Source organism: Doryrhamphus excisus, chromosome 8 (genome assembly GCF_030265055.1).
Source record: "Doryrhamphus excisus isolate RoL2022-K1 chromosome 8, RoL_Dexc_1.0, whole genome shotgun sequence".
Classification (NCBI taxonomy): domain Eukaryota; kingdom Metazoa; phylum Chordata; class Actinopteri; order Syngnathiformes; family Syngnathidae; genus Doryrhamphus; species Doryrhamphus excisus.
The window spans coordinates 20,174,437-20,192,070 of record NC_080473.1 but is presented as its reverse complement, the minus strand read 5'-3'; the positions used below and the strand labels follow the sequence as shown (position 1 = coordinate 20,192,070).

Below are 17,634 nucleotides of genomic sequence, written 5' to 3'. Positions count from 1 at the left end.
GTGCACTGAAGCACCTTCACCCTGGGATTTGTTACCCTGGATACCTTTCCTACAGGTGTTGGACAGAGAGTGGAGAGAGTGAAGGAGCAGCTTTTTCATTTGCTTGGTGATATTGATACGGAGACTGTTGATATTTTTAAAAGAAGATTAAAGACGCACCTTTTTAATCAGGCTTTTAACTAATATTGTTAAGCTTTTATTATGTTTTCATCCTTTTAGTCCTATTTTATGTTCTTATTCTTCACCTTTTAACTTCAGTGTTTTGTTTTTATCTTGTTAGTCCTATTTTATGGTCTTAGTCTTTAGCTCCAACTCCAGTGTTTCCTCAGGGGGGTCCTCCACACTGGGGGCTGTTTGGGTATGCTGAGGGGGTGCCATCCTTGGGTCCCTTCGACACGGCCGGCTGGGGGGTTCCTCCCTTTAATGTGGGGGTCCGCCCGTCTAACGGAGTCGGAGGGCCCGGGTGCTGGTCCTCCGATGGCACGGCCTGCAGCTTCTCCCAGTGTGGACGGCCCCAAAGGTGGCGTTTCCTTGTTCCTCAGTACCATGCCATGTCTCCCTACTGTGGGTGATTGTGTGCTTGCGTGTGTGTGTGTGTGGGTGGATGGGTGTGTGTGTGTGTGTGGGTCTAGTATGGAGGGTGGGAAGGAGGGGCTTTCTTTTTTCTTCATTGTTTTCCTTTTTAATTGTGGTAATTGTTTTAATTCTGGAAAGCACTTTGTGTTGCATCTCCTTGCAGGAAAAGTGCTCTACAAATAAAGTTGATTTGATTTGATTTGATTTGATTGTGCTTCATTTTGGAGCTATAATGTGGCCATATTGTTTAGAGCTCCTTCATCTTCATGTGAGATGCCACCCCTCACAGTCCATATGACTCCATCACTGACCTGACGGCACACGACCGTGCGCTCCATCTCACCGTTAAAATGAGTCCCCCTTCAAGGCGGGGGGGGGGGCTCCTCACCTCGGCTCTCGCTCCACACACAAAATGACGAGTCTTATTTTCTTGTCTGTTTTATTGAGATTTCTTACACGTCAGTCGGCAGCTATCAGTCACAGTCAAGCCATAGTACACTCCGCCTCTGACAGATAGACGCGGATGATTTGTTGACACCATCCCTCAGAGAAAAACGATTGAGTCACTCGCTGTCTCGGCCACTCGAGCGGTAGGGCTATTTAGGGGCAAGTGGGAAAGTGCCCCACTGCATTCAGATGGTGTTTGGGTGGTTCAGGGTGATATGGACCAAAAGGCATATCACAATACAAGCTCTATTTAATTTTTCTAATTTCTTTTCAGCACAAAAGGTGACATATTTTACGAATTTTTATGCAGAATATTGTTCTATTATCAAAATGTTTGGCTCAAGGAATTTTTCAAAGATTATTACGAGCTGTATGACGCATGTCTTCAGCCTTGGTGGAGGCTCGCACTCCTCTTGGGACAGTTCGTTTCAGGATTTACTATGTTTTCTTTGTACATATGACATGTCCACAAAAACCAACAACTTACTTTACTCAATAGAGATAAGAAAAAATGGTTAATATTGGCTTTTTTATGTAATTACAATTCCTGTCATTCAACTTTCTAACAATTTTGGTTCCATCCCAAAAAGGTTGAAGGCAAACTCCGCTTAACCAAACATGGTCGTCTTCATTTATGCCAGGGGTCGGCAACCTTTACGATCAAAAGAGCCATTTTATCAATAGACTGGAGCCGTAAAACATAATTTAAAAACAGCAGAGACGTGCTCGAGTGGTTAGCGCGCAGACCTCACAGCTAGGAGACCAGAGTTCAATTCCACCCTCGGCCATCTCTGTGTGGAGTTTGCATGTTCTCCCCGTGCATGCGTGGGTTTTCTCCGGGTACTCCGGTTTCCTCCCCCATTCCAAAAACATGCTAGGTTAATTGGCGACTCCAAATTGTCCATAGGTATGAATGTGAGTGTGAATGGTTGTTTGTCTATATGTGCCCTGTGATTGGCTGGCGACCAGTCCAGGGTGTACCCCGCCTCTCACCCAAAGACAGCTGGGATAGGCTCCAGCACCACCCGCGACCCTCGTCAGGATAAGCGGTAGAAAATGAATGAATGAATGAGAGATGTGCTCACATTCAGAGCGAATTGCGAGTCTCCCAAGATTTTGATTGACTGCCAGATTTGGAGGGAATTTTGGGGTATCAAAGTACTTCAGAGTTGGTCAAGTAGTCTTGGTCTCACAGAAAGTCTGATTTTTTTTCCAAAGATGTGTATTTTCCCCATTCAGGTGTTAAAAAAAAAATACTTGAGCAATGTGACGGGAGCCACAACAAAGAGGCTGAAGAGCCACATGCGGCTCTGGAGCCGTGGGTTGCTGACCCCTGATTTATGCTAAAGGTCTTTGATTGTTAGTTACACTAAGATGCATTAAAGAACAAACCAAATTGCCTCTTTGGTTTGTTTAATTGTGAGACTTCTTATGTCCTCTTTAACATTTAGACCAGGAGGAATGGTTCTACCGTGAGATGTTGCTGAGAAGAAAAGGACACTATTAGTTTCCAGATCAATGTGGCCAGGAGACAAACAAAAATCAATAGTGTGATTATGCACGAGTAAAGTCGGGGGTTTCCATAGTGAACAACGCATCGGTGATGTAAGACGAAGCAAGCTGAGGTCAATGATCCTTAGCTACATGAAACATACATAGGCACGTTTTTACAATTCAACCTTGTTGTACGTATATTGTTCATTTAGGCTGAATTAAAACTGTAACAAAATCATGTCCTTATTACTGCTAATAACACAGGACGTGTGCATACACAGTATTTCCACATAGTGGACATGCTGGACCGCCACTTCTCTTGTAGAAATAGTATGACGCACAGTTTTAGTGGAAACCATGACTTTTTCATACTACGATGGTATACCTTGAACCGCTAACGGGCCCATGCCTCCTTGCCCCATAGAGTAATTTGAGGATGTGGCTTGTTTATCTCCTGTATGTCGTAGTAGAATATTTCCTGTGTACTGAGCCAGTGATCCATCCCCTTGGAGATGAAAGCGTGCAGCACCTGGCAGGTCCACCCTCTCTGATCAAACGTGAGTAGTGTAAAGAGCAACAATTGCAGCGATAGTAAGTCAATAGGAGAGAAATGCCAACAACATTACTGCCACAGGGAGTGCTCTCAGGGACATCAAACACCATCAAGTGTGTTTGGGACCATTTTCTACCAGGCTTTAAGTGTGGAGGAGGGTGGGGGGGGGGGTGGAGTATTAGAGCTCGCTCTTGTCCTTCTTATAATGCATCGCTTGCTGGCAATGCACGTTTGTATGGAGGACCAAAACTGCCAAAATAAAAAATAAATATAAATGGAAATAAAAACAAAAATAAAAAAATATTTATGTATATATATTTTTTTGTTTTTATTTCCATTTATATTTATTTTTTTATTTTATTTTTTTTATTTTAATAAAAAAATAAATATAAATGGAAATAAAAACAAAAATAAAAAAATATTTATGTATATATTTTTTTTGTTTTTATTTCCATTTATATTTATTTTTTTGTATTTAATTTTTTGATTTTTTTTTCATTTTTGTTTTTATTTTCACTTTTATTTATTTATTCATTCATTCATTCATTCATTTTCTACCGCTTTTCCTCACGAGGGTCGCGGGGGTGCTGGAGCCTATCCCAGCTGTCTTCGGGCGTAAGGCAGGGTACACCCTGGACTGGTCACCAGCCAATCACAGGGCACATATAGACAAACAACCATTCACACTCACATTCATACCTATGGACAATTTGGAGTCGCTAATTAACCTAGCATGTTTTTGGAATGTGGGAGGAAACCGGAGTACCCGGAGAAAACCCACGCATGCACGGGGAGAACATGCAAACTCCACACAGAGATGCCCGAGGGTGGGATTGAACCCTGGTCTCCTAGCTGTGAGGTCTGCGCGCTAACCCCTAGACCACCGTGCCGCCCTATTTATTTATTTATTTATTTATTATTTTTGGCAGTTTTGGTCCTCGAAATGCAGAAAGAAAAACTATTCAAATGAGGGGGCGGTCCTAAGTGTGTCTTGGGTTGAACTGTTCGCCTATTGGTTGATCGACATGTGAGTGCGAAAATCGACTAGGTATGCCTGCAAACAGTCACAGCAAGAGGAAGTATACAGGGAGAAAAGTATACATTTACCGGGACAATATCTTCTAGCAAACGGAGATCCCTGGAGATTGCAGCCATATTTACCGCCATTGAGAGTGGTGTGGTGACTTCCTCTTGCTGTGACTGTTTGCAGGCATACCTAGTCGATTTTCGCACTCACATGTCGATCAACCAATAGGCGAACAGTTCAACCCAAGACACACTTACGCCCTGCCAAGTGTTCGGCCTCAAATGCCACACCAATCTAAAGCTTTTCAAAGCGCCACCCTAGTGAGACATCTTTAAAGCCTGTTTTGCAGGGTGCAAAACTTGAATAGTTTAAAGTAGTATCGAGATATCCATATACATAAACATATGCATTATCCTTCAGGAGGATGTAATTTTGGATGTAATTTGGAGGGGGTAAAAAAAAAAACACACACATTTAAATTAAAGTACACAATTTGGATAAGAATTACAAAAATATATATACACATGAATAAAAATAAAAATAAAAATAAAAATAAAAATAAAAATAAAAATAAAAATAAAAATAAAAATAAAAATAAAAATAAAAATAAAAATAAAAATAAAAATAAAAATAAAAATAAAAATAAAAATAAAAATAAAAATAAAAATATTTTAATAAAGAGCAAGATTGAAATAAAAAAGCTAATATAATTTCACTTTCAACGAGGACCTACAGTGTGTGGTTACGTTCAAGTCAGAAGTTCCAACGGACAAAGCAAAGTGGATAGAAATAAAATCAGATAAAAAATGTAGATTTGAAGGAATTAAACTTGCAGAGATATTCTAATATAATTAGCAGATAATGCTCAATTAAGCGTGCGCCGCATGTATGCTAATGTGAGCGGTGAGCAGATAATGAAGGCACACACCTTCACGTTTATCTCCTTGAGGTTATTCCATTTGTTGTGTTGGAGCTCTCCACTTTTATTTGTCATTTTGCTTTGTTTCGCCATCCATGGGATTTAATTAGCGCAGTCAGCTGATTTTCTCCAAGCGGTGTCGGGGGGGGGGGGGGGGGGGGGGGGGCACCTCATCGTCATGTGGAATTAAAACTAATACATTTGAATTGCATTTTACACCACTCAGATTCTGGAACGCGTTCTGTGCTGGTTATTGTGTGTAGCTGCTCTATAGGAGTCCACAACCCATTACAAAGGGCCGAAAAATTAGCATAAGAACATTAGTATTCTTGTATTACTTTTTAAATTAAAACATTGTATAAAATAATGCTGGAGCCTATCCCAGCTGCTGGGGCGAGAGGCGGGGTACACCCTGGACTGGTGGCCAGCCAATCACAGGGCACATATAGACAAACAACCATTCACACTCACATTCATACCTATGGACAATTTGGAGTGGCCAATTAACCTAGCATGTTTTTGGAATGTGGGAGGAAACCGGAGTACCCGGAGAAAACCCACGCATGCACGGGGAGAACATGCAAACTCCACACAGAGATGGCCGAGGGTGGAATCAAACTCTGGTCTCCTCGCTGTGTGGCCTGCATGCTAACCACTCGGCGCAGCCGTAATAAAAAATACATTTGTCAATAAATGAAGACATTATCTGATACCTTTTTGAATGTTCACAATTAAGATTAATTTATTGTTAATTTTTCCCAATAGTCAAAAGAATGTTATTCTTGAAGTATTAAGTAGTATTAAGTAATATTAAGTAAAAATAATAAAACTAATTATTCATTCATTCATTTTCTACCGCTTTTCCTCACAAGGGTCGCGGGGGTGCTGGAGCCTATCCCAGCTGTCTTCGGGCGTAAGGCGGGGTACACCCTAGACTGGGCGCCAGCCAATCACAGGGCACATATAGACAAACAACCATTCACACTCACATTCACACCTATGGACAATTTGGAGTGGCCAATTAACCTAGCATGTTTTTGGAATGTGGGAGGAAACCGGAGTACCCGGAGAAAACCCACGCATGCACGGGGAGAACATGCAAACTCCACACAGAGATGCCCGAGGGTGGGACCGAACCCTGGTCTCCTAGCTGTGAGGTCGTAAAACTAATTAACTAATTAAAAAATGTAATTTTTTTTACATTAATTAAATTTGTTAATTAAAATATTTTAAGTGAAACTCAATCTTCCAAAAACAAAATGTATTCAAATATGCCGTTGGGTTAGATATGACTTACTACTTATAGTACTGTTGGTGCCATGGATTTCTCTCTGTATTTACTTGTACTGAAGATTTGAAAGTACTTGGATAAACACTTCTTGATGACGACTAACTGATGGCTCCATCATCGGACGGCAGAAAACAAAAGACTTGCTCCATCTGCGTTATAATTGGACAAATGAATCAATTAGATCAATGGCCAATTACAACATTCATAATTGACCCCTGGACAAACGCTGCATAGATCAAGCCGCTGTTCGATAGCCGTACTACAACATTCATGTTGGGCTGCACGTATTATTCCAGGGACTAATTAAATCTCAGGAGAAGGGGATCAATGTTTGTGAAGTAGCAGGAGAGAACTATTGATTGTACGAGTGAGATGTTGGATGCCGCTCTGGGACGGCATGATCAAATAAAGCAAACGCTAATATGATTCATTACTATCAGTTGGGATAACTTTCCAATGATTTATTATAGCTTATTTTTGTGTCATGGCTGCATAATGAAAGTTGTCCTACATGCTGTTGTTTAGGTGGTTGCTAGCATGTGGCTAGATTCAGCATTGTCACGCAATGGGAATTAGTGCGAGTCATGTGGAATAGACAGGAGACAGGTCAGTAAACCAGTCCAGGTGGAGCTTGTTTCTGCCGGTTATTGTTATTGTTGGAGAGAACGACTACACAGATGGAACGTTTTGCCTTTGTGGAGCAGCAGCAGCAGCAGCAGCAACACGGCCAATAAATGACTTCAATGGTAGACAGAGAAAGGTTGGGCTCCACTTATGGATGAAAAATGGCCGCTATCTTCCAAACGCTTTCATGACTCTGACCTTCTTCTCCTCCTACTCCTCTCTCCTGGCCACACTCCATCTCCTCCCAAATGAGCTTACTGTAAGCGAGCATGTAGTGGAAGTAGGGGTGTTTTCTCCATGTGGTAGTCATCGGGAACAGCTATCATTAGCCACGTTTACATGAGGAGTTTTTCTCTTTCCGAATGGAATCTTTCCGAATGACCTTTCCGAAAGCAATGGTATACATCAGGGGTGGGCAAACTTTTTGACTCGCGGGCCACTTTGATTTAACAAAATTGTCCCGGGGGAGAGGGGGAGAATATATATTTAATACACACTATTTTACGCTTATAATTCTGACAGTCCGCATTGAATTATTAGTCTAATTTTATCTGTAAATCATACTATCAGCTGTCACTATCAGACCACAGCAAATTACGAAATTTAATTTTACAGTTTTGTTTTTTCTGAATCAAACATCCGACTTGACTTATGTTGCCAGCTGTTGTTAAAATTTGAAATATTTAGAAGCAGTTGTTTTTAGCATGTTTGCTAAATAATCACTAATAAATACAATAAATCACTATATTGACAGTTACTATGGTACCCATTACGCCATGGTATGGTCATATCACCTCATACTTCGGTACGTGACAAAAAAAAAAAAAAAAAACTTAAACCATATTAGGAAAGCAGGAAGTGATCAAATTATTATGTCATTGTAGGGTCACATCACCTCGTACTTCGGTACGAGGTACATTATTAAAAAGAACAACAAAAAAAACCTTAAACTGTATTATGGAAAGCAGGAAGTGAACAAATGTAACAGTCACTGATTGTAAAAGTACCAGATGGAGGGGTAGGATTTAATAAGCTTTGCTTCTTCCTACTCCTTTTGGACATGTGGAACTGTGAACTGATTATGGGATGCACTCAATTGTAATCTGATGCATGGTCAAATGAAATAAAACCATGACCATAGAAAGCAACTGGCGGGCCGGATTCAAACGCTTAGTGGGCCGCATGTGGCCCCCGGGCCGTAGTTTGCCCACCCCTGGTATACATGGAAAGGAATATTCCAATCGCGTGTCTACATGCGCCGCTATAATCAACCAGAATAGTGAATTGGGCATGCCCAGTAAAGCGTAAACACCAACATCACGTGATACGACTTCCTCGAGTTTTTCTTTCACTTGTTGGAATAACTCCGTATTGCCAGTTTTTCCTTCGTCCAGTCTTGAAATTTAGTTTGAATCAAAAACAAACTTTCCTTAGCAGTCCAGTGCCGATTGCTCGCCTCCATTTTTTTTAAATCGAAGAACGTCTGGAGCTGCGTGTTACATCATATCTCAGCATTCGCTGAAAGAACACACCCGGGAACAGGAAAAGATAAAGTTCAATCTTGCTAATATTTTATAATATCTTCATGGATCATTTGGATTACTTATGGCAGGGGTCTCAAACATGCAGCCCGCGGGCCAAATGTGGCCCGCAGGACACTAGTTTGAGGCCCCCGCCTTGATATGAAAGTTTAATGTTAGTGCGGCCCGCGCAAGTTTGATATGGATGCTGTATGGTATCATGTACCCAGAAAAAATTATTACGTTTGATTATTGTTCATGTTAAAGGTTAAATAACTGTTAATAGTTATCCTCCCTATCCGTGTGGAAGTGGTAAGTTTTTGGCTATTTAATTTTAAAGGAAATAACTTGAAGGCTACCGTTTAGGTCGCTAGCTCTCTAGTTTGCGAGTTAGCATGTGTCTCAAGACCCTGCAGTTGCGCAATATGTTGTAAATAAAAAGAGTATAAATGTGACTATAGTCGTGTTTTGTCATTTCTACAGGGCTCTAATAATGCTTTGTTCATTTTAATATGAAAAAAATAATTTGTCTACCCACCAACTATATGTGGTTTCTTAAGTTTTTATTATTTGCTATTTTATTATTATTATTATATTTATTTATTACTGATTGATTGATTTTCTTTATTCTTGATGTGTTTATTTATTTTTCATCTTATTTTGTGTAGAAAAATAAAGAGTAAGATATTTGACAGTGGAATGTTTTATCAGAGCTTTTATTGTAGAAAATTGGAACCAAAGAAAAGTTTTTAAAAATGTTTTTGATTTTAATAAATGTGTTTTTTGTTTTTTTGGGGAGAAAACCTGATGCAGCCCAGTTTCACCCAGACCCGAGCTCCAGTGGCCCCCAAGTAAATTGAGTTTGAGACCCCTGATTTATGGCATTTATCCTGCAAGTACTTGATGGTGTTGCTTTTCTTAACAGGTCCCATTTTATGCTATTTTTTCCACCAAGTGTATGTCTGTAGATTCAATGCCACCAACATCCTCAGACTAAGACAAATCCCGAGAAGCCAACTCAACAAAGTTGTTGATGCAGCGCTGTGTATTGAGTAGTGCAGGGACCCCTACAATGGAGAGCCCTAACCTAGCCTTTATATAAATGCATGGCACAACATAGCAGAGTTTCTCTGGGCAAAGTTCTCAGCAGTTCACTTGCATTTCAAAAATGAAGCGGCACATTCTATTCAGGACGCAGGGCCCAAATTCTGAACAGGGAGGATTGCTGGTTTGAGAGAGGTGTGAAGGAAACCATGTAGGTCAAACTAGGACAGTAGGACAGCTTACAACAATGCCCTGACATCCATCCCTGAAAGATTATCTCATTTCACCAACATGCTGTTATGCCACCAGGCAGGCAGACAAATTATCATGCTACGTTAGCCAATTCACGGAGAAAAAACAACAGCAGCATAGAAACTTTGACGGCACTTACTATGTCCGCTCTCATTGAGATGGCTGTATCTTCCAGCACAACATGTGTGCTCCAGTCCTAAGGTCAAAAAAAAAATGCTGACAGCAAACTAGCATCTTGATGAGTCTTTGTAACGGAATTGAGAACTACGTATCCAGTCTTCCATCTGAGATGTAATGTTACTGCGACGGATAAATATACTGTAGTTTTCATGTTAGCTGCTACAATAACAATATCGCTGTAGCTTGGTTACAAGTCAGTTATGTAATTGGAACACTGTCACTGGCTTTAGTATCGAAATAGGGCTGGCTAGCAAGCTAACTCGTTTTCTCTCACAAGAACACACAAAAAAGGGAAAGAAATATGTCGTCATCTTTCACATAAGGATTGTAAATGATAGGCAAAATTCCCCAAAAGTGCAGTCCTTTAAGTTCTTACATCAATAGCGATAGCATTGTAGTGCCAAAAATATTAACTAGCATGAGCTTTTTTGTTGTCATCATTGGAATTGTCCAAATAAAGTTAGCTTTAGCTGTGCCGAGCATTAAAATAAACAGGAAACTGAAGAAACAAGAATGGTTTCATCATTTTTTCCCATGACTCTCGTTCAGGGGTGGGCAAACTTTTTGACTCGCGGGCCGCATTGATATAACAAAATTTCCGGGGGGGGGGGGGGGGGGGGGGCAGACTATATATTTTACACGTAACAGTCCACCTGGTATTATTGTATCTGTAAAATTGTCATGCAATCTGCTATTATTATTTATTATTTTATATTTATATTTAAATATTTTAAAAATAATAAAATATTATAATAATTAAAATAAAATTAAAATAATAATTATTATATTATTATTATGTAAAATATGCAAATATAACAATATTATTATATATAATTAATATAATAATTAGCATTAATATAATAAATATATTAATCATAATAGTTATAATAATAGTATAATAATTATTATTTTAATTTTTATTATTATTATATGCTTGTGTCTCTTTTTTCAGGAGCACTTTGTAAACAACAGACCATGTCAAACAACGAAATTGATACAACCATCAAAAGGTTGGCTCAGGCCATGATGCCAGGTTGTATGTTGAGTTTAAATTAAATACTTTTGAAAGATTGGGCGGGCCGTATTCAAACACTTGGCGGGCCGGATGTGGCCCCCGGGCCGTAGTTTGCCCACCCCTGCTCTAGTTGGTATTCTTTTTTTCTTTAATACAAAGCTATCCTCCACGGGCCTATACTAGTATACACAGGCTGAGCTCATCTGGCTACGGGCAGGTGAAAAGTGGTACCATGTCCTTTAGGAAGGAGCTTGATGAAAAGCCACAACTTCAAAAGCAAGCGTTTGAGCGCTTCTACTCTCAAAAGTGCGAATCAGTAAGGGAGATGATGGATTTTTCTCACGCTTGGCGCTCTAGGAACACATATTATTGTTAAAACGTCATGAAAAAAAAAACACTTTTCCTTCTAAAATCATAAAACTACAATGAATTATTTATTTGGTAGATATGTGAGAAGTGTGTAATGTCTGGAGTCACCTGTACTATGCATGTAAACACAGGACAAACTGCTAGAGGGCGCCCTCTGTTGGCCTCCATGGATCCTTTGGCATCACTAAGTAGATTATGGCAACCAGACTGTGACTTCTCATCAGGTACTGGCAGGAGAAGACAGTTTAATTCTCTGTGGTATACACACACTACTCACAGGACACTCTGTCAGCAGCTTGGGGGAGGGTGCTGACATTTCAGATGACCCCCCCCCGCCCCCCAACACCCACCTTGCCATATCCTTATTCATGATATACGTACATGTATGTGAGAGGGTGCATCGGACGTGAAGGATAATTACACTCAGAAAGGTTACAATTAGCATCAACGTCATAATAATAGGGTGTGAAAATTTGCAAGCGAACAAGTCCTTTCAAAATGATCATATTCTAAGACAAGAAAGCCCAAACCGCCTGTAAAATAAGCTAAATTCTTATCCTATGTTCAATATACATTTAGAGGTTATCACATGGTTTGTCTGGTATCAGGCCCCGTAGCATGCCCCCCAAGTGTCAGTATGATTCTAGCACGCGGGAACATGATACTGGGCCTGATACCAGACAAACCATGTGATGATCTTATTATCACATACTATTTAATCATGAGCTTATTATCACGTACTTTCGTTTTTCCATCGTGCCAGAGAGTTGAATTTTGATTTGAGAGAATCAGGCTCGTATTCATCCCCATTTTCTTTTCTGATTGATAAAATAATGTAGCGACCCTGACGGCGTGGTTACGGCCGACAGTAGCCAGTATTGTTGTGTAATAAAAGCTTGTTAGCGATCACAGTCGTGTCCTTTCCATAGCGTCGGCAACGACGTTACAATAAACATAGACACGTATTTGTCTAACTCAGGCGGGGGGAGTACTTTCTACCAGTCTTCGTTTGTTCTTGCAGTTGCAGTCGCCCTTGGTTTTCCGACTTGTATTTGCATTTTTAGTTTTTTCGATCATTTCAAGAGTGTCCTCCTCATTAATGGCGATAAAACGTTCCATTTCGAAATATTCTGTTTGCTATTTTCCCTATTTGTCTTTCGCCGAGAGTGTCAACCGTTGACATGTTGACAGAGCACAGACTGCAGCAAAACAAACGCTGTCGTGCGCTGTTCTCTGATTGGTTGTTTCACGGGCACGATACCAGAGCAGCGCGCTCTGATTGGACAGCTACGGGGGCTGATACTGGACATGGTTAAACTCTATATTTTATCAGTATCACTGCCCTGGGCTTTGACACAGTATCATTTCGGCCTTTTCCCGTATCATTCATGGGCGGTTTCTAGGGTACAGGGCCAATTAATACTGTAGTATGTGATAATTGAAGTTATCACACTCTACACAACAAATATACAAGATCACTCTTAAGTACAGTACACTTCAGAAAAAGGTTATGAAAATGACATTTTGAAGAAAAAATTCTAAGTGCCTGCAGAATAAAATTTAAAAAACCACGCCATATTTCAATATCTTGTTATATAAAATCAATTTTGAAGGTGTTTTAGCATCAGTACTAGCAAAAACGGGGCCACACAGTGGACAAGTGGTTAGCATGCAGGCGCGAGCTCGAGAATACGTGGGTCTGATACTCTGTTCGGGCATCTCTGTGTGGAGTTTGCATGTTCTCCCCGTGCACGCGTGGGTTTTCTCCGGGTACTCCGGTTTCCTCCCACATTCCAAAAACATGCTAGGTTAATTGGCCACTCCAAATTCATCCATAGGTATGAATGTGAGTGGGAATGCTTGTTTGTCTACATATACTATGCGTCGCATTCTACCATAATGGCCCAGAAGATCAACATGAACACCAAAAGTTTGAATAATGACTTTAATTGATAACAAAAAAAATAATATTGCCTGAAAATTAGGCTTAAAATCCACATGACAGTCACGCCAGTAAAGCCGGTGTGTTGGAATTATTCGTCAGTGTGGTGAGAGAAGTCACATGGGAAGCTTTTTGCTCAACCAGCCTCATTAATTTTGTCTCATTTATCCTTGGAAATTATTCAACGGGGGTCTGCTCATTAATACAAAAAAGGGCACAAAAGCATGAGAGCCATATCTAAACACATATCACCACGGCTGGCTTGCTGGGAGAACACACGCTAAGCTAATTTCATACATCTAGATAAAATACAGACAAAACTGTGGAGCAGCAACCAGAACCATGGTGCACATAGTCCTTCTTTGACCTTTCCTGCCAGGTGGATTGTTCTAAGAGGACCTGGAGAGCACATCAGGAGGTGATGGAGCAACGTCATGGCATTAATTAGCTATGTTGTGTCGGCGTCTAACTAGACAATTACGCACCCTGCAAAGACTGGGGGTCACAAGGCAACGATACCCGTCACAGGTGAGCTCCATATGGAACGGGGGCGGGTCACGTGTCATGTGCATATATGTATATATGGCTAAACTGGTGATCGTTATGACGTCAATAAATGAATCCTTTTTTTAAATGAATAGAAAATAAAACACCTGAAAATGCATTGTTAGAACACCGTTAGCATGAAGACAACACCCAAAATGTCCAGTTGCATTTTTACCCTTTATTATGGTTCTTGACAAATTGTTTTATTTGTTGCAAATTTGCCCCAAATGTTGTCATGTATTGCCATAAATCAATCCACACTGAAAAACTAATTTTTTTTTGTTTTTTTATTACCTCAAATATTAATTTAGTGAAGGAAAATACATTTCTGGGGATCACAATAGATGAAAATATGATCTGGAAACCTCATATTACAAATATACAACAAAAGGTGGCCAGAATTATTTCAGTACTAAAAGAAAAACTTGTTCTCAATCAGAAATCACTCCACACTCTTTATTGCTCTCTGGTTCTACCATATCTTACTTATTGTGTGGAAATATGGGCTAATAACTATAAAAGCAATCTTCACTCGCTAAATGTACTGCAAAAAAGGTCAGTAAGGATAATTCATAATGCGGCCTACAGAGAACATATTAACTCCTTATTTCTAAAATCACAAATACTTCAACTTGCTGATATAGTTCATCTTCAAACAGCTAAAATAATGCATAAGGATAAAAACAACCAATTAGCTAAAAATGTCATCCGATACTTCTCTACAAGAGAGGAGAAATATGATCTCAGGGAAGAAGTACATTTGAAACACTTCTATGCTAGGACTACGTTATGCTAGCCATAGCATTTCAGTATGTGGAATCAAACTATGGAATGGATTGAGTAAGGAAGTCAAACAATGCACAACGATGAGCCAATTCAAGAAACAATACAAGCAGTTGATGTTTGCTAAATACAAGGATGAAGAGTCTTGAACCAGTCATGATGTGCTATATATATCACTATATTGACACGCACTATGGTACCCATTATATCAATTTATTATATATGATATGATTATATCATATAATTTAAGACATAAATGACTTGTGCATGTGTTCCGGATTTTTGGGTGACAGGAAGTGACGGGGTTTCAGAGTTGAGTTTTAGCTTGGAGTGAATTACAGCCGTGTGTGATTATTATGATGATGATTATTGAATATATTGCAATAAAAGCCTGTTGTTCAGGCGATCAAGTCTGATGCTTGTGTGCCTCACCGAACATTTCAGTAACATTAGTGACACCTTGTGGCCAGTGTAGAATACTACATAGCATCACATTTGACAGCAGCGTCTGAATGCCTTATACATGTTTATTTTAGATACTTTTTTATTCTTGCTTAATTCAGGCAAAAAATATTTCAACATATGCTTTAATATGCGTATTTTTACAATATTAAATACTGTATTCGACGACAGTGGATGACTGTAATTAGTTTTATTATGTTGATTGCAACAGAAAGTTGTACGCTGGCGCAACCTGCTGGGGAAATAAATGTGCTGCTACAATGAAGCAAGTCAATTCACTCAACATTTTCCAGCAGGAAGATGCTTTGACAAGACATCATGGTGTATAACTGTATGTTTTGTAAGTACATGAGAGTATGTGTTACATTCTGAGGTGTAATCATGAGATTAAATTCAGCACCAGAACCCTCCCTGTCTCTCTTCAGTTGTCATTGTTCATTCATCAAGGATGCTAACAAGCTAAATGCATAAAAGAGAAACTCTGCATTAAATATAAACTATATATTGGCAAGAAAGACTGCCCTCCCTGCCTCTAATGCATGATGTCACAAGTCTCAACTGTTCCACCCCAGTCCTCAAGGTGGCAGTATTGGGCAAATTGCAAAACTGCATTTCAAATGAATGCATAAAAGTGAACAAACAACCAAAATCCTTACCTTTCTGGAGGTAGTAAATGTGCAACAACGGCTATGTTGTTTAGTTTGTGTGATCACAGCTTAAGTGCACCCAAGCAAGCAGCGCTAACTGATCACCACCAGAAAGTCACCAAGAACAAAGAGCTTTTGGCGCTAAGGATTTTAATTACATATTCACCGCCACCTGGTACCTTCTGCTGTTTAGGCCAACTCACCAATTTCCTCTTTAATCTGATGTTCACGCTCCCAGTGGAGGTGTCACACAAAGACAAAGCAGGATGTTGCGTTCCCATCTAGAAAAAAAGAGAGGCCATGAAAATAGCAATAGAAAGACGTTCTGTGGTATAATGGTACTTTGTGTGTAGGTGTGTGTGAGTGTGTGTAGTTCTTTACCTGGAACAGAGACTGGGACGTGAACTCCTCTGTATACCGGGAATTAGTGGGAAGCATGGCCATGCTTTAAGCATTTGTATTATGACGGGCAGGTAAAAAGAACATAAAATCGGTATTTTTGTTAAATCAACTTTGTGAAAATATTAAAAAAAGATGTTTAAAACAACCAAAAAGCAAAAACTTTATCTGAACGTTACTTGCAAACTAAAAATATTTTACTTTTAACAGGAAACAGTTTCCTGTTTTTGCCCCGCCCTCTTTCTCCGATCCGACCAATCAGATTGTATTATACTCTACTCATCGTTGCGCTATTTCTTGATTTTGCTCTACTCCTACCTGATTATTGGTCACTGCCCATTAGACCGGCCCTCTTTCTCCCGATCCGACCAATCAAATTGTATTATACTCTACTCATCGTTGGGCTATTTCTTGTTTTTGCTCGAGTCCTACCTGATTATTGGTCACTGCTCACTAGACCGGCCCTCTTTCTCCGATCCGACCAATCAGATTGTAGTATACTCTACTCATCTGTCGTGTTGTAAAATACCAACACATTTGAACTGTCAGTGTGAAAGGCAATTTTTTTTAATAAATCATATACAATTATTGATGGAAAGGATTAGATAACATTAGGTAATGCATTTGTCCCTAATGTTGTATCCAGAGAGTGTGAAATGTACAAATTCAATTGTACAATCATTACATTTTTTATATGATATATAAAATGTAAATATACATATCATAAAAATTTACATAATACCAAAACAAAAATATCAAGTAAAATTGTATAATGTGATTTTTATTTGTATTAGTAGGATACAATAATTTTTGTAAACATTTAAATATCATGTTACATGATAAAGAACCCAAAACATAAAAAAATGTTGGAAGTCAACTAATGCAATTTGCTTTATTCTTGTTGAAAAAGCTCATCCATGTTGATGTGGATAATATTATTCCTCTCATATTTCACCAGATGTGGGTTGCCTTCTTATTATTTATTCGTGATCGTCTTTATTTTTGTAGAATTTCACACAAATAAACTCACAATCGGAGCTTCTAGAATGTGTGTGTGTGATGGAATTCATGAACCTAAAAGACACACATATGAAAAGGCTTCTCATCATTCCAATTGAATGAAATAATAAATGTGAAGCTGGCATTCAGAAAAGCTAGTGTTGCATATTCATGAATGAATGATTAATTAAAGATGAATATGCAAATGCACAGTTGCGAATGCATCTATTTCTGCTGCAGCTCCTTCACCTTGTGTTGAAATTTCTGCTCACGGTTCAAGGTCAGTCCTCAAGGTCACGGTCGGTGAGTGACCCTGACTGAAGGTCTGATGCTGCCTCAGCGATCTGCTTTCCTGCGTGTGCAAACATTGTCCCATGCTAACCCTCGTCAAGCCATGCCCCCTCCGGGGCGGCGTGGGGGCAGAGGAGGAGAGGGGGAATGGGCAATCTGAGGCACGCGGGTAGAAAGTGGTACACAGAGGCCTAAATCACAAAAAAGTGAAAGGTGGCAACACACATTTTACTGCCTCAAAACGTGTAAAAAAA

At 39.6% G+C, this 17,634-nt stretch overlaps 1 protein-coding gene across 1 annotated transcript in view; it reads right to left on the bottom strand.

The window, feature by feature from the left end:
* Positions 1 to 16,299, bottom strand: part of robo1 (roundabout, axon guidance receptor, homolog 1 (Drosophila)) — a 379,506-nt gene extending 363,207 nt beyond the window's left edge. Inside the window, exons 1-2 of the mRNA XM_058080084.1 lie at positions 16,073 to 16,299; positions 15,895 to 15,972 (exon numbers count right to left, since the gene is read on the bottom strand). The gene's annotated coding sequence lies outside the window, so the exon portion shown is untranslated. The remainder of the gene's footprint in view (positions 1 to 15,894; positions 15,973 to 16,072) is intronic.
* Between the last annotated feature and the right edge of the window lie 1,335 nt (positions 16,300 to 17,634).